At 53.6% G+C, this 21270-nt stretch overlaps 1 protein-coding gene across 4 annotated transcripts in view; it reads left to right on the top strand.

Annotated features, from left to right (window-relative positions):
- Positions 1-21270, top strand: part of LOC102463920 (zinc finger protein 385C) — a 222168-nt gene that overhangs the window by 34597 nt on the left and 166301 nt on the right. Inside the window, exon 1 of one of the 4 annotated variants that reach the window (XM_025188595.3) lies at positions 3514-3637. The exons of 2 other annotated variants lie outside the window; for them this stretch is intronic. The gene's annotated coding sequence lies outside the window, so the exon portion shown is untranslated. Of the gene's footprint in view, positions 1-3513; positions 3638-21138; positions 21225-21270 lie in introns of those variants that run through there. One more of the 4 variants, XM_025188594.3, reaches the window with a different exon arrangement.

Genomic DNA, 21270 nt, shown 5'->3' with positions numbered 1-21270 from the left:
CCTTCTCCCCCAGGCAATTCTGATGCCCCAGGTTAACCAGTTCACCAAAACACACTGGTCCTGGCGGTTGTGCGGTCATCCAGACAGGGCCAGATTAAGGGGGGGGAGGGCTAGCTGGCCGGGGCGCCAACCTATGGGGGGCACCTGATAGCGGCTGTAAGGTGCACAGCACGCCGGGGGCGGAGCCGCGCATGCACCGTGCGCCTGGGGGCGGAGCCGTGCATGGGTCGCATGCCTGCTGCCCAGGGTGCAGGAATGGCTTGAGCCGACCCTGCATCCAGAGCACTGGCAAAACCTTTCCTCAAATCTGGCCCCTCGGGCATCTCGGGGTGAGTCTGGCGTTAGCCACTGGTCCCTGCCGGCTGCCTCGGGCTGAGGGGCGGTTTAATTGCCATGTAGACGGTGGGGGTCGACCACAGCGTGAGCCCTGGTACCCCCCTCGCGGGATCCTGGGCAGCGGAAGGAGCAGTAATTGTAGCCGCCTGTGCCTACCGACAACACATTAGGGAAGTGGATTTAATAAACAGCCCAAACACCTTCAATTGAGATTTGTCGCAAGTGATTAAACTGGTGCCGGTAGCTGTATTTATGGACATGTCAACAGTCAATCAGCCCCCAGGCTGAATAAGTAAGTTGCTCAGGCAGGCGGGATTTCCAGTTCATCTGTCTTGGAAAGACTTGAAGGCAGAGGGAGATTGATTTTCTCCAGCAAGCTGCTCGAGGAACTTGCTGGCTAGTGAAGTCGCCTTAGCGCTGGGCAAAATGTGGAGGGTACAGCTGGGCCATTGCTGAAGAGGAAGTTGCCTTGTGCAGCTAAGAAAAATTCCCTCCTCTTCCTCCGGCCTCTTTCCGGGTGTCTTCTCCAGGGCCATTGGCTGGCGTGGCATCTCCTGGGAATTCTCTAGAGGGGCTTTGGCAGTTATGCCGAGGAACCTTGTAAGAGGATTTGGTAAAGCTGGCTGAGGCTGCACCATTAGTCCCCCCTCTTAGGGGAACCAGCCCAGGTGGGGACTGGCCCCAGTGAATGCCTGGGGATTCTGCCTGTCCCAGCCTCTCCACACAGGGTTCCCTTCGTGTGCTTTGCTTTGGTCGTGCCCTGGAGAAGGAGCTCAGAATCACAGCAGATAGTCACTCCTGTCGAGGAGCAACGGTCTCAAGTTGCAGTGGGGAAGGTCTAGGCTGGATATTAGGAAGAACTATTTCCCTAGGAGGGTGATGAAGCACTGGGATGGGGTCTCTAGGGAGATGGTGGAATCTCCATCCCTATAGGTTTGTAAGTCCCAGCTTGACAAAGCCCTGGCTGGGTAGATTTAGTTGGGGTTGGGCTGGGGGTTGGACTCTTGAGGTCTCTTCTAGCCCCTAGGATTCTAGGATTTTCATCTGGAAGCCCTCCCCTCCATTCTCTATTCTTTTATTTATTTATTTTTGCCATGGGGGAAAAAAAAAACCCGGTAAGAGAAAGGAAAGGGATGATCTGGAAAGCTGAGCGGAAACATTGTGGAAGAACTGGAAAACGTAGAAAAAAAGCCGCCCATTTGTGCTAATGTCGGCCGTGGCAAGGAGAGCTCTGTTCTGGGGGCCGATTTATTGTCCACAGAACGCTGACCAGTGTGGGGCTACTTACTTACTATTAGAGGTATTCCCTGCTGTGGACAGTGCCAGGGTTTCTCTCACAGATTGCCCCCAGAACAGTCCAGCTGCAGAAGGGAACAAGACGCCGCCTTGTCTGCCCTGTTTTCACACCCACCCTGCCCCTGCGCAGCTAGCGAAAGCCGAGCTGACCCACCGGCTGCGGTGCTGTGGCACCAGCATCATTTGTGTACGCCTCGGACCTACCACGCTGGACGCCCTGATACTACTCAGTCATGCCCAGTGGCAGGAGTGGAACTGGGACCAGCTGGGTCGGTTTTGTTCTGATGCCCTAGACAGAGTTGGAAGCAGCAGGAGAGAGAAGAGAGGGCACCAAAGACAACAGCTGGGAAAGGTGAGTCGTAGAGACCTCCCACTCCAGCAGGAGGAAAATTTTCCTTTTCCCGGCCTTTCCAGGAGAGAGGGTGATGGGGGAGCCAGCCATGTGTGAAAGAACGAGAGTGGTAGCTAAACAGTGAATGTTGAAATCTCCAGAAGGCTGGCTCACTATTGGCCTTCAGATCCACCTGCTCTAGAGCTGGGGTCTATGGAAAGTCTAAATTGGACTGGATGCTGCATTCCGTGAACACGAGGAGCAGTGTTTGCAAAGCTGCATATTCTGTAACTCCCTTGCTGCTGTCTGGGCCCCCTTCCCCAACGCCTGAGCTCTCTCCTGGGAAAAAGGGCTGGTAGGTTGGCAAGGGGCCGTTGCCAGGGGTAGGAGCTATGGACGGATCCACCCTTTGGAGGCTGGAATTTGTTGCATTTGAGCATTTTGAAGTCACCAGATTGGCGTGAGAATCGCAGGACTTTGCAAACAGCTGCTCCTGGCTGCTGTCTCTTTGCCTCCTGGCCTTTGAGCCTGTTAGGAACCAGGCTGCTAAGCTTTTCTCCAGAACCCCGAGGGCTGGGAAGGAGGCTGCTTTTCATAGAGAAAAGCTGAGAAACTCGTGCAGTCACCTGACTGCAGGAACAGGGATTTGAAGAGAAACCTCGAACTGTAGGGCACTTGAGATAAAATCCCGTGAGCTGGCCACACTGATCGCAGCAGGGTGCAGCCGGCCAACCTTACCAGGAGTGCAAGACTGCGGTAATGCCGCTCAAGGTGAGTCCTTATCTAATACTTGGGCAGGTCTCTGTTCTTTTTTAGATGTACTTTGGGAGCAGGGAATGTGGCTCCAAACAGAACCAATACCCCCCTGTCCTGGTGCTGCACGGACACATAGGGAGAGACGGCACAGCCACACAGAGCATCTTTGTCCTGGGAAATGTTATTTCCCAACAGAAAAGCCTCGTGCGTGCGGAGTGCAGACCAGGAAAGCCACTGAGCCGCTAACACCTGAGTTACGCCGTGATGCCACCGTATGCTTGTGTGGTTCCGTTTCTCGGTGGGTGGCCGTGTAGTGTTCTTTGTGGACCACAACATGCTGGCATCCCTGGGAACCACAGGCCCATCAATGGTGGAACTGACAAGCCGCGTCTGTGCTGTGGGGAATGCGTATCCCGGCTCCGGTCGCTGTGTCCCGGCTCCGGTCGCTGCCCCTGTGCTGTGCATGAGCCTCTGGCTCGGAGGACGAGGTTTAAGCTCAGATCTCGGGCTGGATTGTGGGCTGCTGAAAGCTTAGGGAACAAGTGAGAGCAGCGAGTGGCTGTGCCCAGCAGGGGTTTGCAGAGTAAGTTCTGTCCACGCGGTGCTAAAAAAAGCCACCAGAGGAGCAAAATCGTCGGCTGAGTCACTAATAATTCACCCCCCAGTTTTAGTCACTCGCAGCTTCTCAGCCGGCATTAAGTGTGCTGCTGAGGGTGCATAGCCAGCATTCTCGTCGTGTTACACTGACGTGACTGAAGGAAATAAAGCACTGTGCCCCTGCCTCCGCGGCTCCCAGCTCCACATGGATCATCGGGCACCGCGCACGCCCGGCTGCCCCGGGAGATGCTCAGTGAACGATGGCTCCTTAACGAAGAGCGCTGATTGATAGTGCCGGAGGCGGCGGCGTCAGGAGCCAAGGTGCGGTTCTTAAATAGACGCGGGACGGTGAGGCAGCTGGTGTCCCGACCGAGAGCTGGTCCCTTGTGCGCCTCCTCCCACGGTCTGGGTCTGCTTGTTTCTCTTGCGGGTCGATGCCAGCTCTTTGGGGTGGGGGCTGATTTTCGTGTGTGTGTGTGTGTGTGTGTGTGTGTGTGTGTGTGTGTGTGTGTGTGTGTGTGTGTGTGAGCAGTGCCCAGCAGGGGGAGTCCCCATCCCCACCCGCGGAGCTGCTGTGACTTCAGTACGTCTGTGATGCTGCAGCATGAAGGCAAGTTCTGGAGTTCGTGGCACATGTTTTTCCTGCTTGAAGGAGTGGAGATCTGGTGGGCTAGAGCTGTGGGCGGGGGACCGGCTGGGCGTCGGGGCTTCTCGGTTCTGCTCCTGCCTCTGGAGGGCAGTGTAACCTACCAGCTAGAGCGGGAAGGAGGAGGTGTACTAGTCCCATCTTTAGGCGAGGAGTGAGCAGGGGAAGTTGGGGGAGGGGCGGTCAGGACTCCTGGGTTCTGCTAATGGCAGAGCAGCAGGAACCATGGCCGGTTCTCAGGTTGCTCCCCCACCCTGCTGGCGCCCCGCTGCTGTGACGGGGAGGAGCCCCTCGTTCGGGTCCGTACGGCAGCGGTGCGGGTCTTTGTGGGCTGCCAGAGTTGCTTCCCCAGCCTAAGGAAGAAGGCAAGACAATTGCTCTGGCATCAATGAACAGCCAAAGCCATGCAGTGTTAACGGGGTCACCCTCCCCCTTTCAATGAACCCACGGAGCACTCAGCAGGCGGGAGAGCGAGGACCCTCCGGAGAGTGTCGTGACAGAACTGGTTCGGGCAGTCCTGGCAGGAACTGGGGGGCTGGGTGAAACCCGCCACAGGCTTGGAGAGGCCTGAGAGCGGGGGATCCCCATCACAGAGGGGCGCCGTGCGCTCAGTGGAGAATGAGACGGTGACACCGGCAACCCAGACGGCCGCAAGAGCACGTGGGAGGGAATCAAACCACAGACGAAGCCCCACAAGGACCATCTCTCACCCCATGGTAGGGCCCAGACCAATAACGTAGAGGAGACCTCTCCTCAAGCTCTTTGTTCCCATGTGTGCTGGCTGCAAGGCCTCCTGGGAAACGAGGTTCCCTCTTGGCGGGAGACGTCAAGGGGTCGGTGTCTGGATTTGCCCTGCAGCAGGATGGCGCTGGGAGCTTTCCGTGTTTCTGGTGGGAAAACCTCTCTCTCCGCCTCCCAGGATAGCCCAGTGCGAAGCCACCAGGCTGAAATCAAGCAAAGCACAGACTCGAATCTGGGTCTCTCTCCCACGTCCCCAGGAAGTGCCCAAGACTTTGTCTCTCTTCCACCCTGGAATTCCATCCCGAGAAGAATTTCACGGAAACCGAGGCGTTTCGATGAAGAGTTTCAACGCTGAGGAAATGACATTTTGGATTTAAAAAAAAAAAGTTTTCTCTTGAAAAATTCCGTAGTTGCTCTTACGGTTAATTTTTGGTGGGTTCAGTGGATGTTCAGAGCCAGGACTGCTGGGTCCTGTTTGTAATTCTTGGGTGAGGCGTGAGCAAGCTCTGCTAGTTAGAATGGGAGGCCGGGAAGTCAGAACTCCTGGGTTTTCTTGCTAGCACTGTAAAAGGACCGTGCTCAAGTGGGTTCTGTCTTCTGGTCAAATATTCTCTGCAGGATGCCTGGTGAGTTGCTTTTCCTTCTCAGAAGTTTAGCAGATGTAGTAAATGATTGTGAAAAGTGCTTTGAGATCCTGGGATTGATGGTAATTTGGAAAAGCAGCGTATTAATATTATTGTCTGCTGTCCACATATACATTTCGCTAACCTCCCCATCACTCCTTAGCTTTGCTTCATGCCCTCTTGCTTTTGATGCTTAAGATCCATGGAGTTCCACATGGCCCTGTTCCATTCAAAACTTTGTAGCCCACCTGAAATAGCAGAAACTCCCAGAATAAGTGCCTGGATTTGGTAGTATCAGCAGTTACGGTATGTCATGCTACCGCACAAATATACTCTTGTGTCCTTTTTATGCAATTCCTATCAAGGCTAGTTACTTCCAATAAGTCCCTTTTGATTGTTAGTTTTGTAAGTTTTATCGTTATAAACGGATGCGCTTAGGATAAAATGTAGGATGGGTCAGAATGTTCCGTTAGAAACGTGTTTAGTGGAAAAATAACTTTTCCCATCGACACTGAAAGTTTGCAGACGGTGATCGTTTTCTATGAAATGCTCATTTTTTAATTGACGACTTCCCATCCACCCTCTCGCCTGGGGAAAAAGCAAACCACTCTGAAAAATGCTCTGCTTTTAGGGGCTGAAAACTGTTTTTGTTTTTTGATGAAACTGTGAAAACTGCTGAAGAAAAAAGTCAATGAAAACAACAAAAGTTTTGGCGTTTCACTGACTTTTTGTCAGCTGTAGTAAAAAGTTTTCTGAAAAATGCCATGCAGAGGCAAGCACTGTGTCGGCCTCTGGAAATCCCAGGGAGGGGATCTGGAATAAAAACCTGAGCAGGGTAGTTTCAGTTCATCCCATGAACGTGACTTTTATAAATACCTCTTCCGCACTGTCTGCAGCCCAGCCAAACTGAACAGCTCACGGATGGGGCTGGGTGTGTGTGCCAGACACCTGCCACTCGAAGCAGAAAACCCTCTGTGAGAATGAGGAACAGGGAGTAGCTCATAAACCAGGCTCCGACGTGCACTCCAGCCCAAAGAGTGTGTTCTCCCGGTATCGCTGGTTTTGCATGTTTACTGTTGCGGGTGTAAAGCAAGAGGCAGTAGCTGGCTCTGGTCGGATGCAGGTGCCGAATGGCTCAGGCAATGCTCTGAGGTGCCCATTTAAATGCAGCTGGGGTTGGGAGGGACCAGAAACCACAAGGGTCTGTGTGGATGGCTGTTGGGTACCCTCCGTGAGAAATGGGCCAATGGGTTTGGCTTTGCTTCAGTCGGGACTTATTTCGTCTACAGAAGAGTGAGGGGAGATTTAATAGCAGCCTTCAACTACCTGAAGGGGGTTTCAAAGAAGATGGAGACAGGCCATTCTTAGTAAGTTTGCCAGATGCTTTCACCAAAAAAAGGAGACACAAATTTGTTAAGCAAAAAAAAAAAGAAGCAAGCAGGAGAGGAAAGTTGTTGACCAAACACCCCCCTCCCCCCTCCCAGAAAACAAAATAAAAAAAAGGTTGCTTCCCCACGACAGACACAGCAGGGCAAGAATGTCCCTAGCGGCCTTCTGTCTGGTATTTTTTTTACCGGACAGGGGCCAGAAATAAAGGACTGTCTGGGTGAAAACTGGACACCTGGCAACCCTAATTCTCCATGGTGGTAGGTGGCAGAACAAGAGTAAGTCTCAAGTTGCAGTGGGGGAGGGTTAGGTTGGATATTGGGAAAAACTATTTTGCTAGGAGGGTGGGGAAGTGCTGGGATGGGCTCCCTGGAGAGGGGGTGGAATCTCCATCCCTCAAGGTTTTTAAGTCCTGACTCGACAAAGCCCTGCCTCTTGCACCGAACAGTCACTGAGGCTTCGTCTACACTGGTGGCTTCTTGAGCAAGAACAGCTGTCTAGGCTGCACGCGCGTTCGTGCGCAAGTAAATTTACAGTCTAGCGTCGGAAAACAGGGCTTCTTCCAGCAGAGTTATTCTTCTCCCCGCAAGGAATAAGCCCCTTGCGCAAGAGGGCAGTGTAGACAGACAACATGAATTTCTTGCGCAAGAAACCCCCTATGGCTAAAATGGCCATCAGAGCTTTCTTGCGCAAGAGAGCGTCCACACTGCCATAGACACTCTTGCGCAAAAGCACATGCCAGTGTAGACGCCCTCTTGTGGAAGACTTTTTGCGCAAGAACTCTTCCGCAAAACAGTTCTTCTGCAAGAAGCTGCCAGTTTAGACGTAGCCTGACTGTGTCTCCTGGACGGTGATCCCGACGTTCAGCGCTTCCTCCTTCCGCGTGTCGCTGCCACGTGGAAGAACCAGAAAAGGCCCGTTTGTGTGGCTGACTCCCGGCAGCGTTTTCAGGCCTGGCCTTCGGGTGTTGTCCTATTGACAGTGTCTCGCAAACAGCCTCTGTGGGATTCTCCCTGTTAGCCCTTTGGGGGTCGCCTGTGCTCTGTGCCGTTCAGCGAGTCGGGCCTGGCTAATCAGGGCAGTTCTGCAGCCAGTCCGGACCCTCACTCCCTGTGCACAAGGGGCTTCGCCTTCTCTGGAGCATGCTGCAGAGAGGAGCCCATGCTCGGCCCCTGTTCAGCATGGCTTCTCCTCGTGGGGAGTGGAGAGCAGGCATTGGCCACCTGAGCTACGGAGTGGGCCGCATGCGTGGCCTCCTCCCTCTCGATGGCTGCTAGATTGACGGAACCGAGACGGCCTCCCAGGATAGGGGAGGTTTGCTCGCTGCGCTGGCGAGCTCAGAATTTGTGGGTTGTGCAGCGCTGGGATTGGACGCAGACAGAGCGCGCAGCTCTCACCACCAGAGTTGTGTGCAATTGGCCGGCCCTTCGCTGCCCGGGCCCTGGCGTTTTGTGTGTGTCTCTTTAGTGATACCGATAGGGAAAACCCTATGCAAACGGAAACCAGTGGATTCTGGCAACCAGGGGCGGCAGGTGTAATAGGCGGGGAAAAGCCGGCGCTTTCCCAGACCTGCAGCCTGCCCCACCGATACTCCGCCCCCAGGACGCCTGTTGTTGGTGTACTGGGGGCGGAGTGTTGCTGCCCCCAAGTGCCCACCCTCCCCATGCGCTTGTGCGGGGAGTGTAGGACCGCAGGCCATCTCACCTCCTTGTGGTGCTGGGGGAGGCTGGCTCCTGTGAGGGGCAGGGTCTGGGCAGAAGGGGCGGGGCTGGGGGCTTGACTCCCCCAATCGTACCATCACTCACCATCCATGCTGGAAACCCTGCACATGGGCAAACAAAATGCCTTGTGGGCCCCACGCAGAACCCCAGTGGGCCGCAGGTTGCCCACCACTGCCGGAGAGTGCAGTGCTCCTTAGACGCGAGAGTCTCTTGGAGTGGAGGGATCTGCCTGCCTGTGGCCCTCTTGGATGTCCGCTCCCATGTAGGGATGGTAAAGACTAGTCGACTATCCGATTCCCCTCCTTGCTGCCTGTCAGATAGAGGGAGCATGGCGGGGGGAGAGGAACAGAGGGTACTTGAAAGTGGCAGCGCTGCACAGCTGAGCCTGGGTTCTGTGGAAATGCTGTGCAGAACCCGCAGCCAGCTGGGGACTCCCCGGCTGACCCTGGCTCCAGCGTGGCATTTCAAAGTGGCAATGCAGCATGGAGCCTGCAGTCAGCGGGAGACTCTGAGTCCCCTGCTGACTCCGGGCTCCATGCTGCGCTGCCGCTTTGAAATGTGCAAGAGCTCCCGCTGGGGACTTTTGTGCATTTCAAAGCTGGCACCTGCGTGCATCCCGGAGTCAGCCCGACTTCCCGCTGGCCCTGGGCTGCATGCGGAGTTCCAGGGGCTCTTGTACATTTCTAAGGAAGAATGTAGAAGTGCCTATCGACTAGAAATTCCATCGACTACTTGACTCGTCAATTAACTGCTAGTTAACATCCTTACTCCCGTGTGCCCTTCTGTAGCTCTGCTACCTGCCAGCCTGTTGGCTTTAGCTCTGGGGGAGTCTCCATTGTCAAACCTGAAATCAGGGGCTCTGCACATTCCCAGCTGGGACTCCAGCCCACGGCACACACGTCACATGCACTTTGCATGATTGTTTCTTGGCTGCCTGTGCTCGTTCTTGTCTGTGCGGGTGGCAGGGTGCCCACTCCTCAGCGTGGCTCAGCCCGGCTGTGCTGCCTGGGGATAGTGCATCCTGGGGCAAGCAGCAGGGCTTGTGAGCTCTGGCTGCTTTGCCGCTCCCTCGTTGTATTTCCAGGGTCCTGTCGCGGGGAGTGCCTGGACAATACTGTCTGTTGGCTGGTGCTGGCACCTGATGGGCAGCTTTCAGCAAGAATATTGGAAAGACTGTTTCCTCTGTGGTACCCAGATTTAATGGACCATCCCTGCGTGTCCTTTCTCCATTGTTGGCACTAACTGGGTACGTCTGGGTGTGTCTGCGGGAGCAGCTGTCTCCACTCAGCCTCTTCCTCCTGTGTGAATCGTGCACAGTCAAGCATCTGTGACATCCTGGGGCAACAAGTGTGACATCATATGGGGAGGGCTAGGCTGTGCTTAAGTTTTACCAGGGCCTGGCAGGGCGGAGCCTGGGCACTTCTGGGTAGGGTTGCCAGATACCTTCACAAAAAATCCTGAACAGGCAGGGAAAAATTGGTTGAGGGGGAAAAAAAAAGGAGACCAAACTTGTTACGCAAAAAAAGAGAAAAAAGGTTGCTGCGCCTTTAAATTACCACGCTCCTCGCTCCCCCCTGCCCTCGCAGATGCTGCTGGCCATCTTTTTGAGGGAAAAAAAGGCCGCTGGGCCTTTAAATTACCATGCTCCTCGCTCCCCTTGCCCTCACAGATGCCGCCGGCCTTCCTTCCAAGGAAAACTGAAAATACCGGACATTTTACATGTCTGGTATTCTCTGTTGTTGTTTTTTTTACTGGACAGAAGGCCAAAATACTGAACTGTCCAGGCGAAAACCAGACACCTGGCAACCCTACCTCTGGGCCCGGCAGGGCGGAGCCTCTGGGCCCAGCAGAGCTGAGCCCCCAGTACCTTTGGGCACGGCAGGGCTTGGGCCCCATAGGGCTCAGCCGCAGCACCCTTCAGCCCAGCGGCTCACAGTGCCGGCACCTCTGGACTTGCTGCATGAGTCATGTATGTACAAAATTGGCACCTCTTTCAGTACAAATTAAGCACTGGGGTTCGGGGGAAGAAAGGAGGCGGCAAGGCCTGCTTGCCCGTCAGCATCCTGCAATGACCAAGGAGAGCCCGGCCTACATCAGCTGGGCTTTGCAGGTCTCCTGGCAACCTAGCAACTCCAAACACTGCCCGGGTGAACCAGGAGAGTTGCCTTGGGTTGCATGGACCCAGAAACGTTGCAGCGTTTTAGGACAAAAGCCGGAATTCCTGGCAGAGCTTCACGGGATGCTTATGTGTGTGGACACAGGCGCTGACAGAGCACAGTGCCGGTTTGTGCACTGTGGTTAGCCCTTCCTTTCCCTGGGAGGATCTGGGGGTTCTGAACCTGGCTGGACCCCTTGGGGGGAGCTGAGTAGGTCCCCACAGGCGGCTCAGTCTGCAGGTGGGGGCCGTCTGCTCAGGAGCATGTGTAACACACACCGACAGGGTGTGGTTGACTGTCCCGTGGAGTAGCACTGAGACCGCTTACAGAGAGAGAATGCGTTTGCTCAGTCTACAGCCTTAGCTGAAAGAGGTCCCAGGTTCAGTTCCACCTGTTAGCATTATGCATGCTCATCGCTAAGAGCTGTGAGGGTCCTGCCCTACTCAGCAGGTTTCACAGTCTCCCCTGGCAACACTTCGCAAGTACTCAGTGGGACCGGATCAGCCGGTACCCTGCGTGTTGACTCAGGCCTGCAGAGAGGTTGGCAACATGTCTGGAACCCACCCCTCACTCACTCCAGCATGGGGAGTCTGTAGGGTTGCCAGGTGTCCGGTATTGACCCGGACAGTCCGGTATTTTCACCTCCTGGCTGGTAAAAAATTCAGAAAATACCGGAGACCTAAAATGTCAATACTGGACACCTGGCAAACCTAAGCAACCGGGCCCTGTTCTTAAAGAGGCCATGCTGGGTTTTTTTATTTCTTTATTTTTTTTGCTTAATAACTCTCAGGTAGGGTTGCCACGTGTCTGGTTCTGACTGGTCTGCTCCCCCAGACCCTCTCCCAGCCAGCCCTGCTCCCCTCCCAGCAGTGACCCTTCCCACCTCCATCAGAGATCAAGTGTGTCCGTTTTTTTTTTTTTTTTTTGAAGCCACCTGGTAACCCTAGAAGTTTGCCGTTTGCTGTGGTCATTGTCAAGGAGTTTAGGGGTCACGGAGGGTTTTCAGGCTGGCAAAGAGGCGCGGGCGGTAGCATTGCACCCACTGGCCCAGCTCAGCATTGACTGTTTAATGATCCGGTTCAAAAGAGGAGGCAAGACGCGTGTAGACGCTTTCACTGGGACAGGCTCATTAGCCAGGTGGTGAGGAAATGAGGGGGCGTTTCGTGCTGGAAATCTTCTGGATCGACAGACTGTGCTTAGAGACCTAGTACGCCATGCAGTAATAGGGCTCTTAGGAGTGGTATTATGGTAGGTCCTACAAGCTCCCATCTGAATCGGGATCCTGTTGTGTTAGGTGCTGTACGCACACCGGGTGAAACAGCCCCTGCTCCATGGCTCTCACCACTCAAACAGACAAGGCAGGCAGAGGGTGGAGAGAAAACACAGCACAGGGAGAAGTGGCTTCCCAGCCAATCAGTGCCACCGCTGGGAACCGAATCCAGACCGGTCAGTGCCTTGCCCACTAGGCAACACTGCCTGTCGGAGTAATCAGGCGCACCAGTGAGACAACCTAGTGAGGGGGGCACAGCCTGTATGGGGCTGTGGTATCCACCCAGGCTGCGCGTCACCCCAAACGAGGCCAGCTTTTCCGGGGAGGGGCATGATTTCCACGGCGCTATAACAGGATGTAGGTAAAAGCAGGAGGAAGTTGCACAGAGCTCAAAATGTAGATTGTATCTTGGTCAGACTCCTGCTACAATAGCTCCCATGACCTGGGTTCTGCCCGAACCCTGCCAAAATCGGAGTTTGCACTGTCTGAGCTGGGGTTAGGCTACAGATCTGCTGGGAGTTTCTCAGCGCTGTAGGGTGGCTGGTTTGGATATGGCTTGGACTGGCAGGAAGCAGCTCGGAGAATCTGTAGCAAATGCCCCCCCCCTCTTTTTGGGTGGGACAGGGAGACAAGCCTCTTTTCATGAATATGGTACTTTTGAGCAGGAAACGGAACTGTTGGAGCCTATTAAACAACCTGATGATGAGTGCTGCCCAAACCCAAATATTGGAGCCGTCACCTGTACTGCCAGCGGATACTTGCTTCCTTTTGGCCTTGCGTTAGCTAAGGGTTTCTAGTTGAACTTGGACACGCAGGCTTTTCCTCTTACGCAGGCAGCCTTTGCCAGTTGGCTGGCCTGACTCCATGCAAAGCTTAAGTCTTCCTTGTTCTAGCAAGTGGTATGTTACCCATTCCTGGGGTTTATAGTAGTAAAGCCAGTTCCAAAAGGGAGTTTGAATGACGATATTTGAAAGTAAACGGAGAAAGCTGAGACACTTTGGAAAGCCGAGGAGATTAATTCACGCTAGAAAGATTTTACTGATTAAACTACAGTTTTTAATCCCTCCCCTTCATTTAACCTCTAGCCAAAGGGCAACGTATTGAAGAACCCCGTTTAATTTCGCTGCCCATCAGCGATGGCTTCTTAGCCGTACAAAGACCAATTGGCTTTTCAAGTGAGTTGGAAATGAATTGAGGCAAAAGGGCATTGATCCCGCTGCGTGATTTTGCCAGACCTTTTTTGTGAGGAAATTGTGTAGATTTGATTATTAGATTCTCAGGGTATCAAAAAGTCCCATTTTGAATTAGGCTGGACTTAATCCCATGCCAAATAGCTCCCTGGCTTAGCATCCCTGGGTTTATGTGCAATTTCAGTAGAGCTGGTGGAAAAGCGGTAAAGAGTTCTTGGATAAAAATGTTCAAAATGGTTCCTGCTTTTTGCTTGTGCAGGGCTCAGCTCTGGGATTTGGGGCTTTTCTTTTTTCCTTTTTGTCTTTGGCCACTGAGAAAAAGAGAAACGTCGGCATTTGGTTCTCCCTGAAAATGATGCTTCAGGGAGGCGCTAGGATACGGAAGAGGTGCAGGGTGTCACGCCAGCGGGGTGATAAAGGCCACAGATGTCTGAGTACCACCGGGGTGACGCTAACAGTGCAGCGTTCCACCCTGCTGGGGCCAGGGGTCTGCTGTCTCCTGACATGCACTCTGGGCCTCCGCCCCCCTTTTATAGACGTTAAATAAATTCCCATTCTTGCTCCCCCTGCCAACTCCGCAACCCACCCGCTCTCTCCCTGGCAGCTGCTCTGTGTGTCCGTTCTTTGTCATCGCCTGTGGCCTGTGGTGAATGGGGCAGTCGCTCCTTGATTTCCAGCCCTTTCTGGAATTTCAGAATCTCCAGTTGCATCCCTTCAAAATCCTTGTTACAGCCCTGTGGGAACACGCCAGCTCCCAGGCTCTGGGATGCACGATGCCTGGCAGCAGGTGAGGGCTATGGAGGGTGGATTGTGCTGGGGAGCAGGCGGGGGCTCTGGTGGTGTATTATGTTGGGTCTCCTGTGTAAACACCTGCACCATATCCCTTTAAGAAAGCCCATGCCTGTTTCATTGTCTCTCCAGAGTGTGAATGGCTGTGCGGTCCCTAAGACTCCTGAGGGATTCCATCATGGCCTAGAAGGTTTAATCATTCCGCTGCACAAATACCGTCATTGGCTTATACAGTCCCGTCCCACCAGGGGCCTGACCGAGAGCTAGCAGGCATTAGCAGCCTGCATGAGGTATGAGAGGCAGCCAATGCCAGCAGAGTTCTCGCATACTAGGGGGAGCAGAGGTCCAGGTGGCCCCGAAGCTCTCAGGTTGTAGATGTTAAAAGCTGTGGGTGGGATGGAATTAGCCCGTTGCTGAAATGTTTCCTGCACCAGAAAGCAATGAAGAAGCCAGCAATAACCTCCCCCGCGGGCACACTTATAAATTCTCTTGGCTGCAGAATTTTTCATGTGTGCAGGGGTGAAAGTAACTCAGGCCTGGTCTACACTGGGAGTTTGTCGAAATTAGCCACATTAGGTCAAATTTCTAAACAGTGAATCCACACCCCCAACCCCGTTCTGTCAACTTTAAAGGCCATTAAAGTCAATTATGGTGCTCCTGCTTTCACTAAGAGGGATGCTAAATCCGACCTTACATGGCCGACTTTACAGTAGTGCAGGCGCAGAGCTGTGAAAATCGAAGTACTTGGTCTCTGGAGGATTCCCACAGTGCCCTGCAGAGACCGCTCTGGCCAGGACTTTCAACTCTACTGCTCCCAGGCTCATGGGCTGGAAGTCAGCAGCCTCGCACCGAGCCAGAAGCGGCAACGGCTCCCTGGTAACAATTAACTTACCCAGTAAGGATGATGCTTACTCGGTAACCGGTTAACCGATTCCCTTCTCACTTCCCTAATGGTGACTCAGTAAAGAACAGTGGCAGTGAATAAAACCCGTTAAAAGGAAAACTATATAATGTCTTCCTCTTCTGAGGCAGTGCAAATAAAAAGCGAGTCCGCCTCTTGGTTAAAGTACATGTCTCTGGAGGAGAGTGCCATCTCAGCCCGGACGTGGCCAAATTAGTGCTATGTTAATGGGAGACATTTAATCAATATCCCACATTTCTTTAAACAAAGACCAATAGGTGGTGTTGCATCCTTCATTGCTGAATTAATGGCTTGGTTGTTAAGGGAGAATGAAGTGTCCAGCAATAAGGATAAGGGGTTAGTTCAAGGGATCTCTATGGAGTATGTTTGAATTCAAACTCCCCACTGGAGTTTCAACACCATCATGTAGCATTTGCCTTCCCTGGCTCGGCTCGGCTGCTGTGTTGCTGCATGGCTGTGAACCGGCCAACCGCCCCACAGGAGGTTGCTGTTCAGTCGTGGGTGAAGGGAGGCAGGGTGTTGTGGGAATGAAGATTCATCTGGCTGATTCCCACTGTCTTTAAAACCATTGGGAGTTTTTAAGGCCAGGCTTGTTGTTGTTAACTTCTCATCAGCATTGAATGCCATTCCTATAGGGACCCCTTGCAAAGTGGGGAGACGGGCGGGCTTCCGCCTACCAAGCTAAAAGTAGCAGTGTGAACATTCCTGGTCAGGCTGGGGCTCCAGGGTTGGGTTTTCCTTGGGGGGGCTTTTTGCTGTATAGACAGACACTAAGGCTACGTCTACACTGGCATGATTTTCCGGAAATGCTTTTAATGGAAAAGCTTTTCCATTAAAAGCATTTTCGGAAAAATCGCGTCTAGACTGGCAGGATGCTTTTCCGCAAAAGCACTTTTTGTGGAAAAGCTTGCCAGTCTAGACACAGCCTAAGAGGGGAGCAAGCTGCAGGTTCAGAGCACACCCCCTGCCCTGCTTTCTGATCTAGCCAGCACCTCTGCATTCTGACTCCAAGCCTCTAAAAGCTTTCGAGTGATGTAGGAACCTAACTCCCTTGGGCATTTTCCCTCCCCACCCCCTTTGCCTTGTATCGCTTGTACGTTCTGACAGGCAAGTGCTGACTCTTAGCCGTGTTCAGTATTTAGTCCAACGGGGCCCTGCTTGGGCACGGAGTCTCCGGGCGTTGTCGTGATACGTCTACCGTCCGCTGTGCCTGGCGGCCCAGCCCAGATCTGCAGACATCCCAAACAGGGCGCTTTCATCCCAGGCTGCAGCGCCAGCTCTGTCTCGTGTTTCCTGATCCCAACGGATGTGGAGCAGGGGTGGGAAGGTCGCGGAGGGAAGGTCTCTGATGGTGGGAATCTCTGCTCGAGAATAAGTGCTTCCCCTTGGATGAAGGAGCCTAGATTCTCGGTTGTCTCCACTTCCAGGAAACTCATTGTCTTCTCACTCTAGTGGAAACCCTGGGCCCTAGCTAGGCTGAGCGCTGCCGAATCCTGGTAGCTAGACATGTATCGGACACCAGCTTCCTGCTTTGTCGAGGTTATTTGTTCCCTGTGAGCTCTGCTCTTCTCCGAGCACCCAGTGACACTGCAGCCTCCTTTGTGCGGTGGGGCGGTGGTGTGGCCAGAAGGGCTCACTCGGGTGGGTCCCCCGACTCCAGGTGTGTGGGCAAGAATAGGGAATGGGATGGGGGGTAAGCCACATGAAAATCATATGTGGGTCCTGCAGCTTAGCAGGCCTGGGATGGAAGTTTCCATCCCTGCTCTTCCCAGCTTAGCATGGCTTGGGACCCTGCAAGCCAACTGGACTTTATTAGCTTTAACCCACGCGTTGAGCTGGGAAACTAATGAGCCAGTGGTCCCCAACCTTTTAGGGCTGCTGGGTGCCAGGCATCCGGGGGCGGGGCTGCTCATGCGCAGGACATCCGGGCGCAGGGCCACATATGCACCCGGGGGCGGGACCGTGCACGTGCCTGGGGGCGGCGCCACCCATGTGCCGCATTCCCGGGGCCGGCGCTGGCTCCACTCCTGTGCCGCGCGCCTGCAGCTGGGGCTGCCCATATGCTGCGCACTCAGGGCCAGCACCACCCATATGCCGCATGCCCGGGGCCAGCACAGCCCTTGCACCGTGCACCCGGGGGCAGTACCACCCAAACGCTGCGCACCTGGGGGCGGGGCCACCCATGCGCTGCACGCCCGGGACCAATGCTGCCCATATGCTGTGCGCCCAGGGGCCAGGCACTGCCCATGCACCCGGGGGCGGGGGCGGCCCTGTTCAATCAGCGGCCGCACAGAAATGTTGGGGACCACTGTTTAACTGAGCAGTAAGCAAGTTTGACCTCAGTCTCCGCTTATAAAAGTGATAAGAATGGCGTTGAGCCAGGTACGTCTACACCTGGTAAACAACTGTAGTATAACTAGTGTAGGGAGTCCTATGTCCATTGAGTCTCTCCAGGGACCTAGACCTCAAAGGGTGCCCTGGGTCCCCCAGCTGAAGCCACATCCACTGCAGCTTGGTGTGAGGTAACTGGAACGGGACTTCCCACAGGCCTGAAGAGGCGTAAGCATTTCCGAGCGCCTGTTACTCTTTTATGCATTGCTTTGCCTGTGCTTATTGGTGTACTCCTTTGCAGGAGCAGTGTAACCATCTGGTAGTATTAAGCCTGTAACAGTAGTGACGCAGTAAGATTAATAAAAGCAGCTATGCCTCATCGACTCTGTCTTGAAGCAAATCCACAACCCTGTTGGGCCCTGGTTCTGTGAGTTGTCAGAAGGGAGCAAGTCCTGGCCCTGCTTCCTGGCTGGAACGCCGGGACATAGCAGGATAAGCCCTTCCCCCTCTCCCCCAATCCCTTTTCCAGGCTGGCTCACTGGGCAGGCTAGAGGGGCGTGGGCCTACGTACAAAACTCAGGCCCACCCATGGCTACATCCCTGCGATGAGGTGGCGCATCTGGCAGAGAAGAATCCCCAATTTATGCCACTGATCCAGACTCTAGCTGCTAGGGGCTCAGGGGAAATTTGCTCCGGGGGCAGGTTAACCCATAAATGCATCTCTTCTTGCCCCTTGCTCTGAAGCATCCGAGACTGGTCGCTCGGATTCAGGAGAGAGACGCAGGGCTCCGGTCCGGTCAGTGTTTGCCTTTGGTCTCCCTCAGCAGACTCAAAAGCCTCCTTAATGGATTCAAGCAACCTGCCCGCACCACAAAAAAGCTTGCTCCAAAGTAATTAATTCCTTGGTTGAGTGATGCCAGAACTGGCCCGCTTTTGAGGGCACTCTGAGCAGGGGCCCACCTGCTTGCATTTATAGCATGGGGATAAAGATAGTAACAAACCCAGTGGAGAGATGGGTGCATGTGCAGTAAGTAGTTCAGATGCTGGTTACTAATTGCCTGGCAGGAAGCCTTTTTCACACGTTTCTTTCATAAGCAAAGATAAGCAAAGACTTTGATTTAGCTGCTTCTTTTTTTTTTTGCTGCTGACTGAAACCGTCTCTTTGATCCCGATGGGTTGAGGCGCCCAGCGAGTGTCTGTGTTTGTATTATGGGGCTGTCAGAGAGCTGACGTGACAAGGCGTCCGCTGCACAGCTCAAACAAAATGAATTATTTCTTCCACTCTCTGTCTTTGTGCCGCCTTTGGGGAAAATGACTGCTCCCGGGATCAGCAGATGGGGTAGTCAGCCAGTGAAACATCTGAGATTAGTCCCTGCATGGCACAGAGCGCTGATTGGCGGGGGCTTCACCAAGGCTGAAGTAAAGGGCTAGTGGGGAACATCGTGAGGAGAATATGAAAGCAAATTGCTCGACCTGTTAATTTTCTTGCATTCATAGAATCCTAAAATGCTACAACTGGAAGGGACCTCGAGAGGTCATCGAGTCCAGTCCCCTGCCCTCACGGCAGGACCAAGCACCATCTAGATCATCCCTGATAGATGCCTATCGAACTTGCTCTTCAATATCTCCAGAGATGGAGATTCTGTAGCCTCCCTAGGCAACTTCTTCCCGTGTTTAACCCCCCTGACAGTTAGGAAGTTTTTCCTAATGTCCAACCTAAACCTCCCTTGCTGCAATTTAAGCCCATTGCTTCTTGTCCTATCCTCAGAGGCCAAGGAGAATAGTTTTTCTCCCTCCTCCTTATAACACCCTTTTAGGCATTTGAAAAATTCATGGGAACATTTTTTGTTTCTGGAAAGGACGTTGTCGGGTAAAGTTTGTGACATCCGTACAAAGAAGAAATTGACCACCCTGGGGTGCAACTCAGTGCCACCAATCCCATATGTTCAGAAATCACGAGCCAGCCCCCTACCTCCAAAACCACGATATTTTAGAAAGCCTGGTCAACGTGGGGTTCTCTTTATTCGGCTTTTTAGCTAGAGTAAGGTTTTCATGCTTTTCTGTGCAGCTGTTGTTCTTTATTTATATTATCGTCACACCCTGCAGTCCCGGTCACAGACCAGGACCCCACTATGCTAGGCACTGTATAAAGAGAACAAAAAAGCAGCCCCTGTCCCAACGAGCTACCAATCTAAGTAGAAGACAAGGAAACAGAAAGATATAGACAGACGGGGAGTACAGGTGAACCTCTCTAATCTGGCACTCTCTGGTCCAGCAGCATCCATGGTCTGGCATGACTTCAGTTGCCCAGAGTCACTCACTACATCAGCTGGGGCTGGCAGTCTGTGGAGCTCCTCATGTGCTTAATACTGATAAAGTCACATTTGGGAAAGGAGCTACAGCTGCAAGTTAATTCCCCAAAATGTTCCCCTGCGAGCTTCCCCCTGGCCCTTCAGGCCCCAAATTGGATTCCTTTCCGTCACCCTGTGCAGTGGTCTTGTGATGAGCAAGGATCAGGAGGCCCTGGCATCTGCAGTGGCCAGCAAAGTGCACGACTAGGAGAGCTGCTGGTTCTCTGTAGGCTGGGTCACCGTGGTATTCTCGGCGATTCCGTGGGTGTTTGATACGTTGCTTTATGGAGCTGGGAACGGCTGCCAGCGCCAGAGTGAGGCTGACCCTTGTCTACGGTTACAAGCGACACATGCAGTTGGAAATCGTAGAACTGTTGCAAATGGGGCACTCGCATGTGGGTGGGCGGGGAAGTCGGTACAATACACGCTGCCCAGCCCCCGCGTTTGTCTCGTGGCTAACAGGTGCGTCGTGGCGCTTCGTGCCTGCAGGCCGGGCCGACATTATTGCTAGTCCACGCGTTTTTTACAATTTTTCTGCTCGCTCAAAAATAGACGTTGCATGTCCTGTTTGCACGAGAACGCGCTTGGCCCAGCTCAGCCTCTTGAAACGGGCCCGGCCCAAAAAAATAACTGTAGGGAAATTTAGCCGGGGCTTCATGTAAGAAGGAATATGAGTTGGCACTCCTTTTGAAGTCAGACTTTGAAAGTTTAATGGGATCATCTCGCTCTGATTCTGGCAAACATGGACGCTGGGTGTATATTGATGTCATCTTCAAAGCACCCAGGGGGAGCGCCCGACAAGACGGGCGTATCATCATTCTAAATTGGTTTCCTTAGGGGAGGGGGGGGATACATTTGCCTGTATTTTGTCGAGAGGAAAATAGTTCTAGCAGGTTCTCCAAGGATACAGGTTATTGACATGGATACCAGGGGCTGCTTTGCAGTGTTTTAATGGAAACTATTCGGTAACGAGATCAGCTCTGCGGGGCTCGTACCACTGTGGCTGTGTCTCCTGCGAGTAATTTCTAATGGATGACACCACTGCTTGGGCTCAGTCGGGGTGAGGCTGATCGTGCCAGGGGCCACATGGTTCCCAAAGCGCCCAGAGGTGTTGGGTGCCTTGGGCCTGCTGTTCAGAGGTGCGGAGCACCTATGGTTCCAATGGACGCGAACGGGAGCAGCAGGAGCTCAGTGCCTCTGGGAGAAATTTTTAAAAGGCGCCATTTGTCGGGACTTTTGGAAGTCCTGCCTGCTCTGGGTCAGGACGGGACGGCCAAAAGCTGCATGGCCCCAGGACAGGAAGGATAAGGGGCGCCCTGATGGTAAGGTGGTGGGGCAGGTTCCCGCATGGCCTAGGGGATAGGGCGCTCGCCTGGGGAGGACAGGGTCGTGGGCTCAAGTCGGCTGGTGAGCCTCCAAAAAGCATTGGCCGCTTACAGCGCTGTTGACCATGGGCCTGATTCTGATCTCCTTTATGCCCGTGTAAATGTGGAGTGACCCCCCCCCCCCATCAAAATCCGCAGCAATGCTCTAGGGGGAAAGGGGTGATGGCTGTCCAAATCCCTGTTGTTGAAGCATGGAGATCAGGCCCTGAGTGGAATCGGGGCTGGGCCCTGGGGTTGTACAAGGCTGACAGGACAGTGACTCGTGGCTGCTTTAGATATGTTAGGGTTCTAGAGTGCTGCCCATCACCATGGCATCTGGCCTCCCAGAGTAAAATCACTAACTATGGCAAAGTCTCTAGCGGACATCATGGAGTCTCTGGCCTGTCTCCTTTTCAGGGTAAGACTCTGGCATAGGGTGGAGGATTTTGCAGGGGGGGAGTCCA

This window comes from Pelodiscus sinensis, chromosome 29, assembly GCF_052426305.1.
Source record: "Pelodiscus sinensis isolate ZL-2025 chromosome 29, ASM5242630v1, whole genome shotgun sequence".
NCBI lineage: Eukaryota > Metazoa > Chordata > Testudines > Trionychidae > Pelodiscus > Pelodiscus sinensis.
The sequence above is the reverse complement of the archived record's forward strand: the minus strand, read 5'-3'. Positions and strand labels throughout refer to the sequence as shown.